This window comes from Myotis brandtii, unplaced genomic scaffold, assembly GCF_000412655.1.
Source record: "Myotis brandtii unplaced genomic scaffold, ASM41265v1 scaffold206, whole genome shotgun sequence".
Classification (NCBI taxonomy): Eukaryota; Metazoa; Chordata; class Mammalia; order Chiroptera; family Vespertilionidae; genus Myotis; species Myotis brandtii.
Genome location: NW_005357691.1, coordinates 836,731 through 850,396, shown reverse-complemented (window position 1 = coordinate 850,396; position 13,666 = coordinate 836,731). Strand labels below are relative to the sequence as shown.

Below are 13,666 nucleotides of genomic sequence, written 5' to 3'. Positions count from 1 at the left end.
AAAAAGAGGAACAACTGTAATAATCTGAACAATAAATATTTAATTAAAAAAAAGAAGAACAAAGCTGGAGATCTCACACTTCCTGATTTCAAAATATATTACAAAGCTACAGTAATCAAAACAGAATGGTACTGCATAAGTACAGACATACAGATCAATGAAACTGAATGGACTGCTCAGAAATAAATCCACGTATATACTGTCAACTGATCCTTGACAAGGATTCCAAGAATACACAACAGGGAAAGGATAGTCTCTTCAACAAATGATGCTGGGAAAACTGGATATCCACATTAAAAATAATGAAATTGAATCCTTATATTACTCCATTTACAAAAATCAACTCAAAATGGATTTGAGACTTAAATATAAGATCTGAAACTATAAACCTAGAAGAACATATAGGGGGAACGCTTCATGAAATCTTGGTAATGATTTCATGGATATGACACCAAAAGCAGAGTCAACAAAAACAAGCCCTAGCTGGTTTTGCTCAGTGGATAGAGAGAGCGTCGACCTGTGGACTGAAGGGTCCCAGATTCGATTCTGGTCAAGGGCATATGCCCTGGTTGTGGATTCGATCCCTAGTAAGGGGCGTGCAGGAGGCAGCCAATCAATGATTCTCTCTCATCATTGATGTTTCTCTCTCTCTCTCTCTCTCCCTTCCTCTCTGAAATCAATAAACTTATATTTTTGAAAAAACAACAATAAACAAGTAGGACTATATCAAATTAAAAAGCTTCTGTACAACAAAGGAAACACTAAGCAGAATGCAAAGGCATCCTATAGAATGGAAGAAAATATTTGCAAACCATAAATCTGATAAGGAGCTTGTCTCCAAAACACACAAGGAACTTCTACAATTCAATAGTTAAAAAAAACCCTAACAAAACAAAGGAAAAACCCACCCAACTACCCAATTAAAAATGGGCTTAGGATTTAAATAGACAATGCTCCAAAAAAGACATACAAATGGCTGGTAGGTATATAAAAATGTTCAATCTTCAGAAAAACGCAAATCAAAACCACAATGATATATCACCTCACACCTGTCATGGTTGCTAATACCAAAAAACCAGAAGACAACCAGTGTTGATGAGGATGTGGAGGAACTGAAACTCTCACACATGTAGATAAGAATGCAAAAATGGTGTAGCCACTATGGAAAAGAATATGGAAGTTCCCACCAAAATAAAAAATAGAACTACTATATGATCCAGCAGTCCCACATCTGGGTATTTATTTATCCAGGAGAATTGAAATCAGAATCTCAAAAAGATAGTACTTTTATGTTCATTGCAGCAATAGCCAAGATGTGGAAACAACTTAAATGTCTATTGACAGATAGTTAGATAAAGAAAATGTGCTGTATATATACAATGGAACACTATGCAGCCTTAAAAAGGAAGTTCTGCAATATGGAACAAGGATGAACCTTGAGGAAATTATGCTAAGTGAAATAAGCCAGTCACAGAAAGACAGACAAATACTGCATGATTCCACTTATATAAGGCATCTAAAACAGTCAAATTCATAGAACCAAAGAGTGGAATTATTTTCCAGGAACTGGGGGAGGGGAAAATGTGGAGTTACTAATCAATGGTCATAAAGTTTCAGTTAAGCATGATAAATAAGCTTTAGAGATCTGTTGTACAAAATTGTACCTATACTCACAATAGTATCATACACTTTAAATTTTGTTGAGATAGTAAATCTCATGTTAGTTAGGTGTTCTCATGATAATATAAATAAAATCTAAAAACCTGACAAAGAGCATGAAAAAGTAAACTGCCTATCAGTCTCAGACATAAACATTTATTGAAACTATGCTAAGTAATATATTAGTAAATGGAATCTAGAGTCACATGTGGAAACCGCTAAAAGTTATTCTAATGTATAACCAGTGCCATTCAAGTAACGTAAGAATGGTTTAATATTAGAAAATAAAACTCACAGTAGTAACAGAACAAAGAAAGAACAGTATTGTTTTAAATGGCAAAAAATTTCAACATTAATTTCTGATAATGCTTTTAGTAGAAGAAAATTAGTGGCATTCTTCATTTGTAAGATAAACTTATATTTCAGTCTTACTATCTCTATAACCTTGGGTATGTCACATACTCTTTGTGTCTCAGTTTTCTAATATTTTAAATAGAGATAATAAGAAATACTTCTCAGTGTCATGAGAATTCAGTAATATATATGTAAAGTGCTATCACACAATACCCGATTCCTGCCTTATTTACTCACCTGTGTAACACATAAACACTGTATGGAACACACAAAGGGAAGTGATATATTGTATTATCATGTTTCTGTCTTCCTGATGTTTTTTTTTTTCCATTTGTACCAGTGGATGTAGAGTCTTTCTACTGCTGTTTAGCTTGTGTTTATTCATTAACACTCTTCCTGATCATTCCCTTCATGCTAATTTCTAGACCCTCATAAAAGAAGACTTACCTATTGGCTTCATTGGTTGTATTAACCCAATAGTTCCTAGCTCTAGTTACACATTAGAATAAACTTTAGCGGTTTCCACATGTGACTTCATGGGTTAGCTAGAATTTCAAAATGGTGCAGTAGTCATTTCACTCAAAGTTACAAATATTTTTACTACCTCTACACAAATTGTTATATATATGTATATGTGTAAATATGTATATATATATATATAGTCATTTGTTTTTGAAATCAACTTTTAAAAAATATTTTACAATTTTTTATTTAAATTTTTTTCAATTATAGTTTACATTTAATATTATTTTATACTAGAGGCCCAATGCACAAAATTCATGCAAGGGGCTCAGCCCTCGCAGCCCTGGCTTCGTCTGGAAGGTTGTTCAGAAGGTCGTTCGCCTGTCTGGTCTAATTAGCATATTATACCTTTATTATTATAGATTAGTTTCACATATATAGCATAGTGGTTAGACAATCTTATAAGTTACTAAGTGTTCCCCCTTGTACCACATACAATTATTTTAATACTAGAAGGCCCGTGCACAAAAATTTGTGCACTGGCAGAGGAGAGGGGTCCCTCAGCCCAACCTGTGCCCTCTCACAGATCACGCTGCCGCTTGCCCTGCCCGCCCTGCCCGCCCCGCCCACCCCTCCCAAGACAGACAGCAACTCGGATCACGCTGCCGCCTGCCCTGCCAGCCCCACCTGCCCCTCCCCGCACACGGCAGGCCAGGATCTCGTGCTGGGGTGGTGCAGCAGGATCTGCCTGCAGTATGCAAATTAGCCGTCATCTTTGTTGGCGGTTAATTTGCATATCTCATTGATTAGCCAATGGGAGGCATAGCAAAGGTACGGTCAATTTCAATCTTTATCTATTATTAGATAGGATTATTGACTTTATTTTCTATGCTGTACTTTATAACCTTACTAGAGGCACGGTGCACAAAAATTTGTGCACTGGAGGGGGGGTCCCTCAGCCCAGCTTGCCCCCTATCATATACTATGGACACTGAACTCACCTGTTTCCCTTCCTCCTTCACCCCCAAACAAATCCCCCTCCTCCTGTCCCTGGCTTCCTTAGACCTGTTAAGAATGCCAAGGTAGACTTCTGGTCACGATGGTGTACGAGTAGGTAAATGCTGTACTCACCTCCTCCCATGACCACATCAAAATTACAACTAAACTACAGAACACCCATCATTGAGAACAGCCTACCAGTGGTTCTCAACCTTCCTAATGCCGCGACCCTTTAATACAGTTCTCATGTTGTGGTGACCCCCAACCATAAAATTATTTTCGTTGCTACTTCATAACTGTAATGTTGCTACTGTTATGAATCGTAATGTAAATATCTGATATGCAGGATGGTCTTAGGCGACCCCTGTGAAAGGGTCGTTTGACCGCCAAAGTGGTCGCTACCCACAGGTTGAGAACCGCTGGGCTAGTGTAAGATCTAAACAAGGCACCAGGAATAGCATGTGGAAAAATGTTGAGTGTTAGCTATTATTATTTCAAATATCCCTGTTGTAGTCCTTCATAGCAGTATGCATTTCCCTTCTGTAGCATTTGTCCCAATTGTCATCTTAACAATTTCTTTCACTGACTGACTAATTCAGGTCCAGTAAGATCATCTCCCTTTTGAATAACTCAAAGCCAACTGAGTTGAGACCTTATTTCAATCTGCAAAATCCCTTCACCTTTACAGTATAATATAACCTAATCATGGGAATGAGATTCCATTATAATCACAGTTCTGCCCACATGCCAGGGGAGGGGATTATATAAGGCATGAACACCAGGATGTAGGAATCTTGGAGACCATCTTAGAATTCTGTCTACAGTGATTAGTTGATTAATCTTTCTCCCACTTGATAAGAAAGTTCACATGGGCAGGGGCCACTTCTATTTTGTGAAATTAATGAACAGATGAATGAATGAAAAATAACTAAGAAAAAATAACTTCATATTTTGATTAGCAAAATGCTTCACCACTATGTTCAAGAAGCTGAGGGAGCTCTAACAACTTCACAAAAGGTTCTGGAAAAATTGTAAAGAATATAACCCAGGTGAGCATCAAGCCTGAACCCCTACTTGACTACCAGAGGTGATGGAGGAGCTGTCTGGGGCCTCTGCTGGTCCGAACAGTTCTCAAACCACAGGGTCTCTACACACCCACCTAGCTCCTTGCCAACACCCGGAACCTAACACCTGGCACTCCTAACAAAGGAGAACCATCTGATCTCAACTGTTTATGAAGAGATCAAGGGCATCCTGAGTGAGAAAAGGAGGGGGAGAAATTGCATCTAAGGCCAAACTTAAGAACTTCAGAGAATAAATTTGAGACCTCACTTCAAAAGCACCCAGGCTTTTTTGTTTGGTGTGTATGAAGTTTTGTAGTTGCTAAATGGTCTGAACCAGGGGTGGGCAAACTTTTTGACTCGAGGGCCACAATGGGTTCTTAAACTGGACCAGAGGGCCAGAACAAAAGCATGGATGGAGTGTTTGTGTGAACTAATATAAATTCAAAGTAAACATCATTACATAAAAGGGTACGGTCTTTTTTTTTTTTTAGTTTTATTCATTTCAAACGGGCCGGATCCAGCCCGCGGGCCATAGTTTGCCCACGGCTGGCTCTGAACTGTATATCACTCTATTGTCCTGCCATTCACCTGCCCCATTTCTCTCCCAGCAATTGAGCCTATGTTCTGGGCCAGGACTCAGGATTGGCCTTAGGGATTCAGCTTTAGTTTTTCTATAATACCTTTCTCGAGATATAATACCCATACAACATAATTCATGCATTAAAGTGTATAGTTCAATGGTTTTTAGTATATTCATAGAATTGTGCAACCATTACCACCATTAATTCAAGACATTCCCTTTAGTAGTCATGCTCCAAACTTGTCACTCCTACCTAGTTTCGACTAAGGAAGGAACCCTGTCCTTAGGCTCTCCCAGTCTTGTGCCACATCATTGGGCGCTGGGGGTCAGAAGACCAAGGTTCTATTTCTGGCTGTTTCTGACCAGCTGTGTGACCATGTGACCTTCCTTTTTTGGGTCTCAGTTTCTTATAGATGGAAACTGAGGGGTTCGAACCATAAAATTTTTCCTGAGGGACTTTGATGTTCTTACATTCTACCCAGAAACTACTGCTGTAAGCAAGGTACTAATTTAGGCCAAGAGCCCAACATCTTTATTGCCTCCATTAAGCTCTCCTTTTCATTCACCTCACTTGCAATACCTTTCTCTCCCTTCACACCCCCTTCACGACTTACCCCAGCTGTGCTTTCTCCAGGGAGGCCCATAGGGTTCTCTCTTTTATCTAAATTTCTATGGCAACTTGATTGTCTTACCACACAATTTGGCCCTTTCTTAATACATAGACAAATCTGTGCTTCTTGTGTATTGCTAAGAAATGGCATCAAATATTTTTACTGCATTCCACATTGCCATTCCCTTTATCCACCCAATGCCTTGTATAAATATATTTTTGCAATTCTTTCCTGTTTGACACATGGTAAACTATTGCAATAATTCAGAACTTTGGGTGAGACTGGGAAGTAAACAGGATGGGACTTATTATATGCCTAGTTCATGTTAAAGATTTGATATACTTTATTTCATCGGAAGCTCCCAGCAGCAGCTTGTGAGGTAGACTTGAATCTGGGAAGGGTCAAGTAACTTGGCCAAGCTAATAAGAAGCACAAAACAGATGAAAATATAAATCTGTTTGACTCCTGTTTGTGCTTTTAACCTCTATCCTATGATGGCTCTTGCTACAGTAGGAGATGCTGGAGGGAACATGGCCAGATAAAAATCCAAATTTCTCCTGTAACTAATGGGTGTTGAGCTCACTCACAACAAAGAAGAGAGAACTGTACAGCCTTATTACACCCAGGGCAATGCTGGGCACACAGTATTTATTCAGTTCCTGCTTGCTCAGACCCTGGGAGACATATCATGATTCTGAGATATTAAGGCAGGTGTATGGGGAGGTATGACTGCCGCCCTGGATGTCAGTGGAAATAAGTTTACATCACAGAGGCTTAATTTCTATTAAGAACTCGTTTTCTATTATCTAAGGTTTTCTTTTAAATTGTTCTTAAACCTGTTTTATTATTTTCACGGAGAGCTCTACATTTTAGAATACTTCACCCACCAGTGCCTGATGGAGCTCTGGTTTTCTGATGAGAAGAGTGATAAGTGTTCATTGTGGGAAACTTTAAAATGCAGAAAAATATAAAGAAGGAAACAAAAAGCACCCACAACTCAAAGATAACCACTGATAACATTTTTGGAGTATTTCCTTCTAGGCTTACTGGCTTGCATGCTCTCTCTGTTAATAAAGAAATATATGTGCATACATTATGCATCACTGGATTCATACTTAGTATATCACCCACTTTTCCCTTGAACATTGTGTGTGGGGTGAACATTTTCCCATTTAAATTATTTCCAAATTTGTTCCTATTAGGAACTGATTTTATAAATAAAATGATGTTATCACTGGCTCTCAGAGGCACATTCCATAACTATCAAATACCAAACCTAATAAACAAATGAAAACAGCTCCAGAGCCCAGAGAGTGGCAGAGAAATTGGATGTTGTTCTGGTAGCCTTGGAGTTCTCTTTCATTCATGTGGCACTTAATTATGTAGCACCAGGCATGGTACTTAACTGATTCTTGTCTCCTCAACAAACACTAAGTATTAAGTTTCTTTGGTGCCCTTCACTCCCCATTTTCTAATAAACAATTGCTGGATTAATTCAAATATCTATTTATAAGATTTTTTTGGTTATTTTAGTAAGCAGCCCCCACAAAAATATTTTGGTGAGCCTGGTGATTTAGTTGATGATCTGTGGGGACCAGGGAAAGCTCTAAGTGGCAAATCCTAGCCAGCTTTCTCCCTTTCCCTTTTCCCTACTTCAGACCCATACACATCAAGCTCAAATCAGGGCCTTCCAGCTGTTACTTATCTTCCTCCTTGAGGCTCAGTTTTATGAAACTATCCTGGTAGGCACACATAAGAATGGGATGCACCATGGTCTCAATTTAGAGGAACAGACAGAAATGAATTTGATGGCTCTTGTCCTGAGGTGACTCAGAGTTTCTCCAGGCCTACTCATTCAGAGCCAAAAGCCCAACTGAACCCCTCTCCTAGGCAACCTTTTTTAGAACAAAGAATTGCTCACCCCATTGAGATTCTCTGTTTCTAGAAGATTGGGTTCCATAAGGGAAAAAATCAACTCATGCTTTCAACCTAGGAACTTAACTTTATAATAACTTGACATAAATCCTCTTTTAAATTAAATTCTGAAAAAGTATTATGTAATGATATTGCCAAGAAAGAAAGAAAGATAAAAGGAATAAAAGTACTCATTAACCTAACTTTCTAGCATAACTGTTGTTATTATATTTCCTTCTAGTTTTTTCTTTAAAGTTTTTCTTAGCTGTAATTATAGAATCTATATGGTTATAACCTGCTTTTTTTACTTACCTTTTTCAGCTTTATTGAGGTATAATTGGCAAATAAAATAGTAAGATATTTAAAGTGTACATTGTGATGTGTACATATACAGTCAAACCTCATTTCTTGAACATCTCAAACAATTCCGTTCTTGACAAAATTGTTTACAGAATAAATGTCTTGGTTGTCTAAACAAACTTTGGTTTTTAACCTGACAACCATTTCATGATGACACCTCAGCATGACAAAAAACTTCTCTCAGGCAACAAACAAAGGAAAGAATGTTTTTGTTACTGGTGAAATCTTAATTAACACAATTTTAAAGCATAAATAGGCCATCAAGAGTGCTAATGTTGCTAAGGATGTGAAAGAAACAAGGATCACAGACAATTGAAGAGGTAGAAAAACTGTAGTTGATTTGGATAAAGGAAAAGCAGTTAGCAGTGACAGACATTTCAGAGGTAGTGATATATGAACAAGCAAAGATGCTGCATCTGACCTGAAAGACACCCCTGTAAAGATTGTTGAAAGTGATTTGTTTAAAGCTAGTAGGGGTGGCTCAATAAATTTAAGAAAAGAAATATTTATTTATACATTAATCAGTGCATTAGACATATACTGTATATACGAAAGGTTAAAACAGAATAATTTGGGGGACTGGAACAGATTAGTTCAATTTACACTATGTCTACTGGGGAAAAATGATTCGGTTTTTTAACAAATTGCTTCTCAAACAGCATTCCAGAACGCATTAAGTTCAAGAACCGAGGTTCCACTACCTTGTGAAAGGACTCCCTCATCTAGTTAACACTTCCATCCCCTCACATATATATCTTCACTTAGCCTTTTCTAACAAGCATTGTTCTATGTTGCTCCAAATTTTAATAACCACATTTTCAAAAGCAACATAATAGAATGCTTCTTTTTAATAGCATTGCATCACTGGGAGATTGTGGGTTTTCTCCTATTTCTCTGCAATCGGCACAGGGTAAAGAGTTTTATGACGTGGCTACTGCCCTCAAAGAGCTTTTATTTTTTTCTAGTGGAGATAGTAATTTCTTCAAAGACCCTTAAGTTGGAGCCATAAAGCATGAGTGGCGTGAAGTTCAGGACTTTCTAAACAGGTACACCTCCATGAGTACTGAAGTACGTATGGGTGCAAATGCATGAGTCATTTTCAGTGATACAAGTCTACCACCCTCAAAATCATATTCTATATTGGCACCTATATGACCTACTCCTAGCTAGAGGTGTTTCAGTGGCCTTGATGTGGGGGTTGCATATCTAGAGGCCTCTCCCACATCCTTTAAATCTGGTTGGTTGGTTTGATTGAGAGTGTGCCCTGATGGGTTTGCACCCTACCTCCGTGGTAACCAAGTGAGAAGATTCTAGCGTCTTAAAGGACATCAAATTAAATCATCTGATGAGAAGCAGAATCTTTCTTTCTTTTTAATTTAATTTAATTTTTTCCATCACCATTTATCCTTTCTTTACCTGCTTCCACTTCACCCACCCCTGTATCCCCTCCCCCTGGCAATCACCACACTGTTGTCCATGTCCATAATTTCTCTCTCTTTTTTTCTTTTTTGTTCAACCCCTCTACCCTCGATACACCCCAACACCACCACTAGAGCTGTCTTCGAGAAGCAGAATCTTTCTGACTATAAGTGGTTTAGCTGATGGAGGTGTCACCCAAATTCTATAGTCCTGATAAAGGTTATTGCATTTTGTCACATTGCTAAAAACTTCCAACCCTAAGTTTTACTTAGACACCAGTAAATGTTTAGAAATTTTCATATCTATAATTTGTGTTTGTTGATCTACACAGTATTATCAATCCAAATAATTTACATTGTGAGCCTCTTTTTTAAGTATGGGCTCTCATTATCCTGGATTCCATGAAAAGAGCATTATCTTGATACAAGGAACTCTTCATCACTGGCCGCCAATGCTCAGGAAATAAAAAGCTACCAACACCAATGTATTCTCAAGTGAAAAGAACCATTTGAACATAGAGGCTCTAGCTATTTTGACTTCTAAATAGGGTACCCTCTTTTAGCCAACACTCAGCTTTGTAAAAATGACTTTTCTACTTAACTCCACAGTATGTTTTTACACTGAGCCCAAGATCACATGTGCTTGTGAATTTACTTTTGTCTTTGATAAATAGTATCCTAGACTGACTGAAATAAACTTGTTTCCCTGACACACTAAACCAGGCACTGGAATGTGGGCAGTGCCAGATCATCTGGAAATCAAGGTTTAAACTTTGAGTTATGGAAAGATTGTGGAAAACAAATGTTATAGAAGGACACTTCAATGTCATTCCCTACAGTCTGTGAGAGGGGGTCTTTCATAATCATATTTTCTCCTCTTTTTAAGAATATATTTTGGATATGCCTCACCATTGTAAAAAGACATTTTCCCATTCAAATTGCCTATTGCTTCCTCAATAAAATATTTCAGTACTTTTGTCCACAGTCATTAGTCTTCTTCTAATTGCTCTGACTCAAATGGAGATTGACTTTGTGGTTGGAAATTTTGTGACATTACCAAGAAAGCTCAGTCAGTACCAGGATTCTTCTCAAACTCCTGCTTGCAAACCCAAGGAAAGACCTTTAGCAGGAAAGGCCAAAATACTGATATGCAAGATAATTATGCAATATTGGGTAGAACTCAAATGATTAGTGAATCTACCCTTCTTTCTATTGTTTTTTTGGTCAAAGGAACCAGTTCAAGGAAATTTTTAATGAGGCTACCTACAGATTATTTGTGTTCATGAGGGATAAACAAGTTCTGGAAAATTAAAAGCTACACAATATCAAAAGTTTATGGTAAGCTAGTAGTTTCAAAATTATTTCTCATCAAACCTTTATTTTTGCTTTTCCCCTTGCTATAGGCCATCCTTTACTGGAAGAAGAAATATGGCTTCTATAGCTACACTAAGGATCAAACCAGAAGCTAAGAATAGCATGGGGATCAGGTGAGAATGTGTCCTATTTCTTATTGTTGACACTATTATAGATGTCCCCTATTTTCTCCTCTTTGTTGCCCTGCACCCAGCCCCCACCCCACCCCATCCTAGCCTTTAACCATACTCTTGTCTGTGTCCATGAGCTATGCATATATGCATATATGTTCTTTGATTAATCTCTTTCAGTGTCCCCATTCCCCTCCACTCTAAGATCTATCAGTCTGTTCCTATTTCTAAACAGATGATGGAGATAAGGCAAAGTGTATAACAGGTCACTGATTCATGAAATGTTGAGTTTAAAGAGACCTTGGAACTATGAAATTTGTTAAAATGCAAGTTTCAGCTTGGCTGGTATGGCTCAATGGTTGAGCGTCTATCTATGAACTGTTCAATTCCTGGTCAGGGCACATGTCTGGGTTACAGGCTCATCCCAGTAGGGGGCGTGCAGGAGGAAGCCGATCAATGATTCTCTCTCATCATTGATGTTTCTATCTATCTCTCTCTCTCCCTTCTTCCCTGTAATAAATTTTTTTAAAAAATATATTTTTAAATGCAAGTTTCAAGACCCCAACACAGGAGATTCTGATTCAGTGGGTCTGAGTTAGGGCCCAGGATTCTATCAGTAACAAGTGTCCCAGATGATTGTGCTGCAGCTGGTTCATGCTGATCCAAACTTGAGAAACCCTTCCTGCTAAGGTACAACTCATTTATTTTACAGTTAAAGAAAAAGAGGCCATGAGGGGTTAGATAATTTGCCTAAGGTCCTTGGGAACAAGTTTAAGAAGCAAGGTTTCTCAGTCATATTGGATTAGGGCCCACCCTAATGATCTCTTATAACTTAATTACTCCTATAAAGACCATATCTCCAAATATAATCATATTATGAGTACTGGGGGTTAGGGCTTCAAAATATGAATGTTGAGGAATGTAATTCAACCCATGACATGTTGTCTTTGTTTATTTCTATGATAAATAAGGATGAGCAACTGATGGTGAATGATAAGGAGTGGAGAGGAACAGAAGAGTGGAAACAAGCCTAAGTAAAGGACTACCTAGTGAAGTGAAAAATGTTTGTTAAGTAACAGAACTCAAATATCAGGAAGGAAATTCCATCAATTCAATAATAAAATCATGTGCCATATACTTTTATTTGCATGAATTCTAACGTTTCATAAGGATAGATAAATATTTCATTAAAATTCTCCACATGCATGAATTGATATATTTTACTGATCAAAATGTGTTCTTCTTAATCAAGAAAAAGACAAACATGCCCTTTTTATTAATCTTTTGGAGCTTTCTAATATAAAGTTCCCCAAATCTTTGAACTGTAAGGGGCAAAGTAGCAAGAGATTATCTCAGAAATTGAAAAGATATAAAGGCATCAAGCATTTCACCAGTGAGAACATAGAGATGTTATAAACTTCCTATTCAAATGTTCCTACAATGTGGTTTGCTATGGTTGACTTTGAAAAAAATAGAGGTCATCTATTTTTTCAAGGGTGGCCTAACAAGAGGAGAGAGGACATCATGAGGGGGATGGAAAAAAATAATTTAGTGATTACAAAATTGTCCTGGGTCAGTCTTGCAGATCACTAACAAAGACTAGAAAGCTATTTTAGTTGGAGCTTATTTGTTTTGTGAGTGATGAATAAGGCTATTTTAATCTAACTAGCCACTGGGGATATAGGTTTTGCTCAATTGGAATCCCATTTGGGGAAGGTCTGGAGCCTTAAGCTAGTAGTTTAAGGGAACCTTGCCCAGCCAGGGTCAGTTTAAGGGTACCAAGTATCTGGGAGAATTGGAGGAGAGAGCTGCCGGAGGAAAGAGTGAGTGCGGCCACCCAATATACACTGCCAATGTCACCCATTGTTGTGGTTCAGGCAAGTCGTGGGTTTAGAATACTAAGGGGGAATCAGGAAGTGAGTGCTTAGTCACCTATGCAGAGTTACTAGAAGACAGAGGTGGGCAATTCTGAGTTTTGGTGGTCACAGAATGTGGCTTCGGTGGGCCACAATCTGACTGTTTTCATAAACTGTGAAAAGAGGAAAGAGAAATATTTGGTGCACAGAATTTTTAACTTGCAGGTTTAACCTTTTAACTTGTTGCTTCTATTTTGTCTATTTGATGGCCTATTCACAAGCCAATTTTTCCTCACAGGATTTCTTACTTGGAGCAGCATAATAACTTATGTTATTTGCTACATGCCAGCTTCTGTTTTAAATGCTTTACCAATAATAACTTATATAATCCACGCAATAGATGAAGAAATGGAGGTACACAAAAATGAAGCAACTTGCTTAAGATTAGTGTTAACAAGTGGTAGAGCCAAGATTAGAACCCAGGCAGTCTGACTTCAGAGCCTATGCTCATCATGACTGCAACTTACTGCTGCCTAGTCACTGTGTGTGAAACAAGGATAGTAGAAGCAAGTAAGCCCAGCTATCCAGAACCAACAGGGAAAAACTATTTTTAGAGAACCCCATTTTCCATATATGTGTGAGAACTTATAAATTATAGTGTTGTTGGATAGAAATATTTCTAAAATGTTACTTCCCAACAGAAGACTCTAAACATGTGGTCACGTTTTTTGCAACATTAAATGGCTTCATTACCAGCATTATTTATGCATTTACTCCACATTTACTTAGTGCTTTCACTGTTGATGTAGCCATTGATGTCGATGGTGATTGTGTGGGGCTCTAGCTGAATGAGTTTTCTTGTTTGTGTAGGATGACAGATTCCCAATGCTCTACCCAAATGCTGT

General features: G+C 38.0%; 1 long non-coding RNA gene across 1 annotated transcript in view; it reads right to left on the bottom strand.

Annotated features, from left to right (window-relative positions):
- The window catches only part of LOC106725955, a 26,647-nt gene extending 13,419 nt beyond the window's left edge, over nt 1-13,228 (bottom strand). Inside the window, exons 1-3 of the long non-coding RNA XR_001361970.1 lie at nt 13,217-13,228; nt 9,113-9,116; nt 1,389-1,396 (exon numbers count right to left, since the gene is read on the bottom strand). This is a non-coding gene — a long non-coding RNA (uncharacterized LOC106725955). The remainder of the gene's footprint in view (nt 1-1,388; nt 1,397-9,112; nt 9,117-13,216) is intronic.
- Between the last annotated feature and the right edge of the window lie 438 nt (nt 13,229-13,666).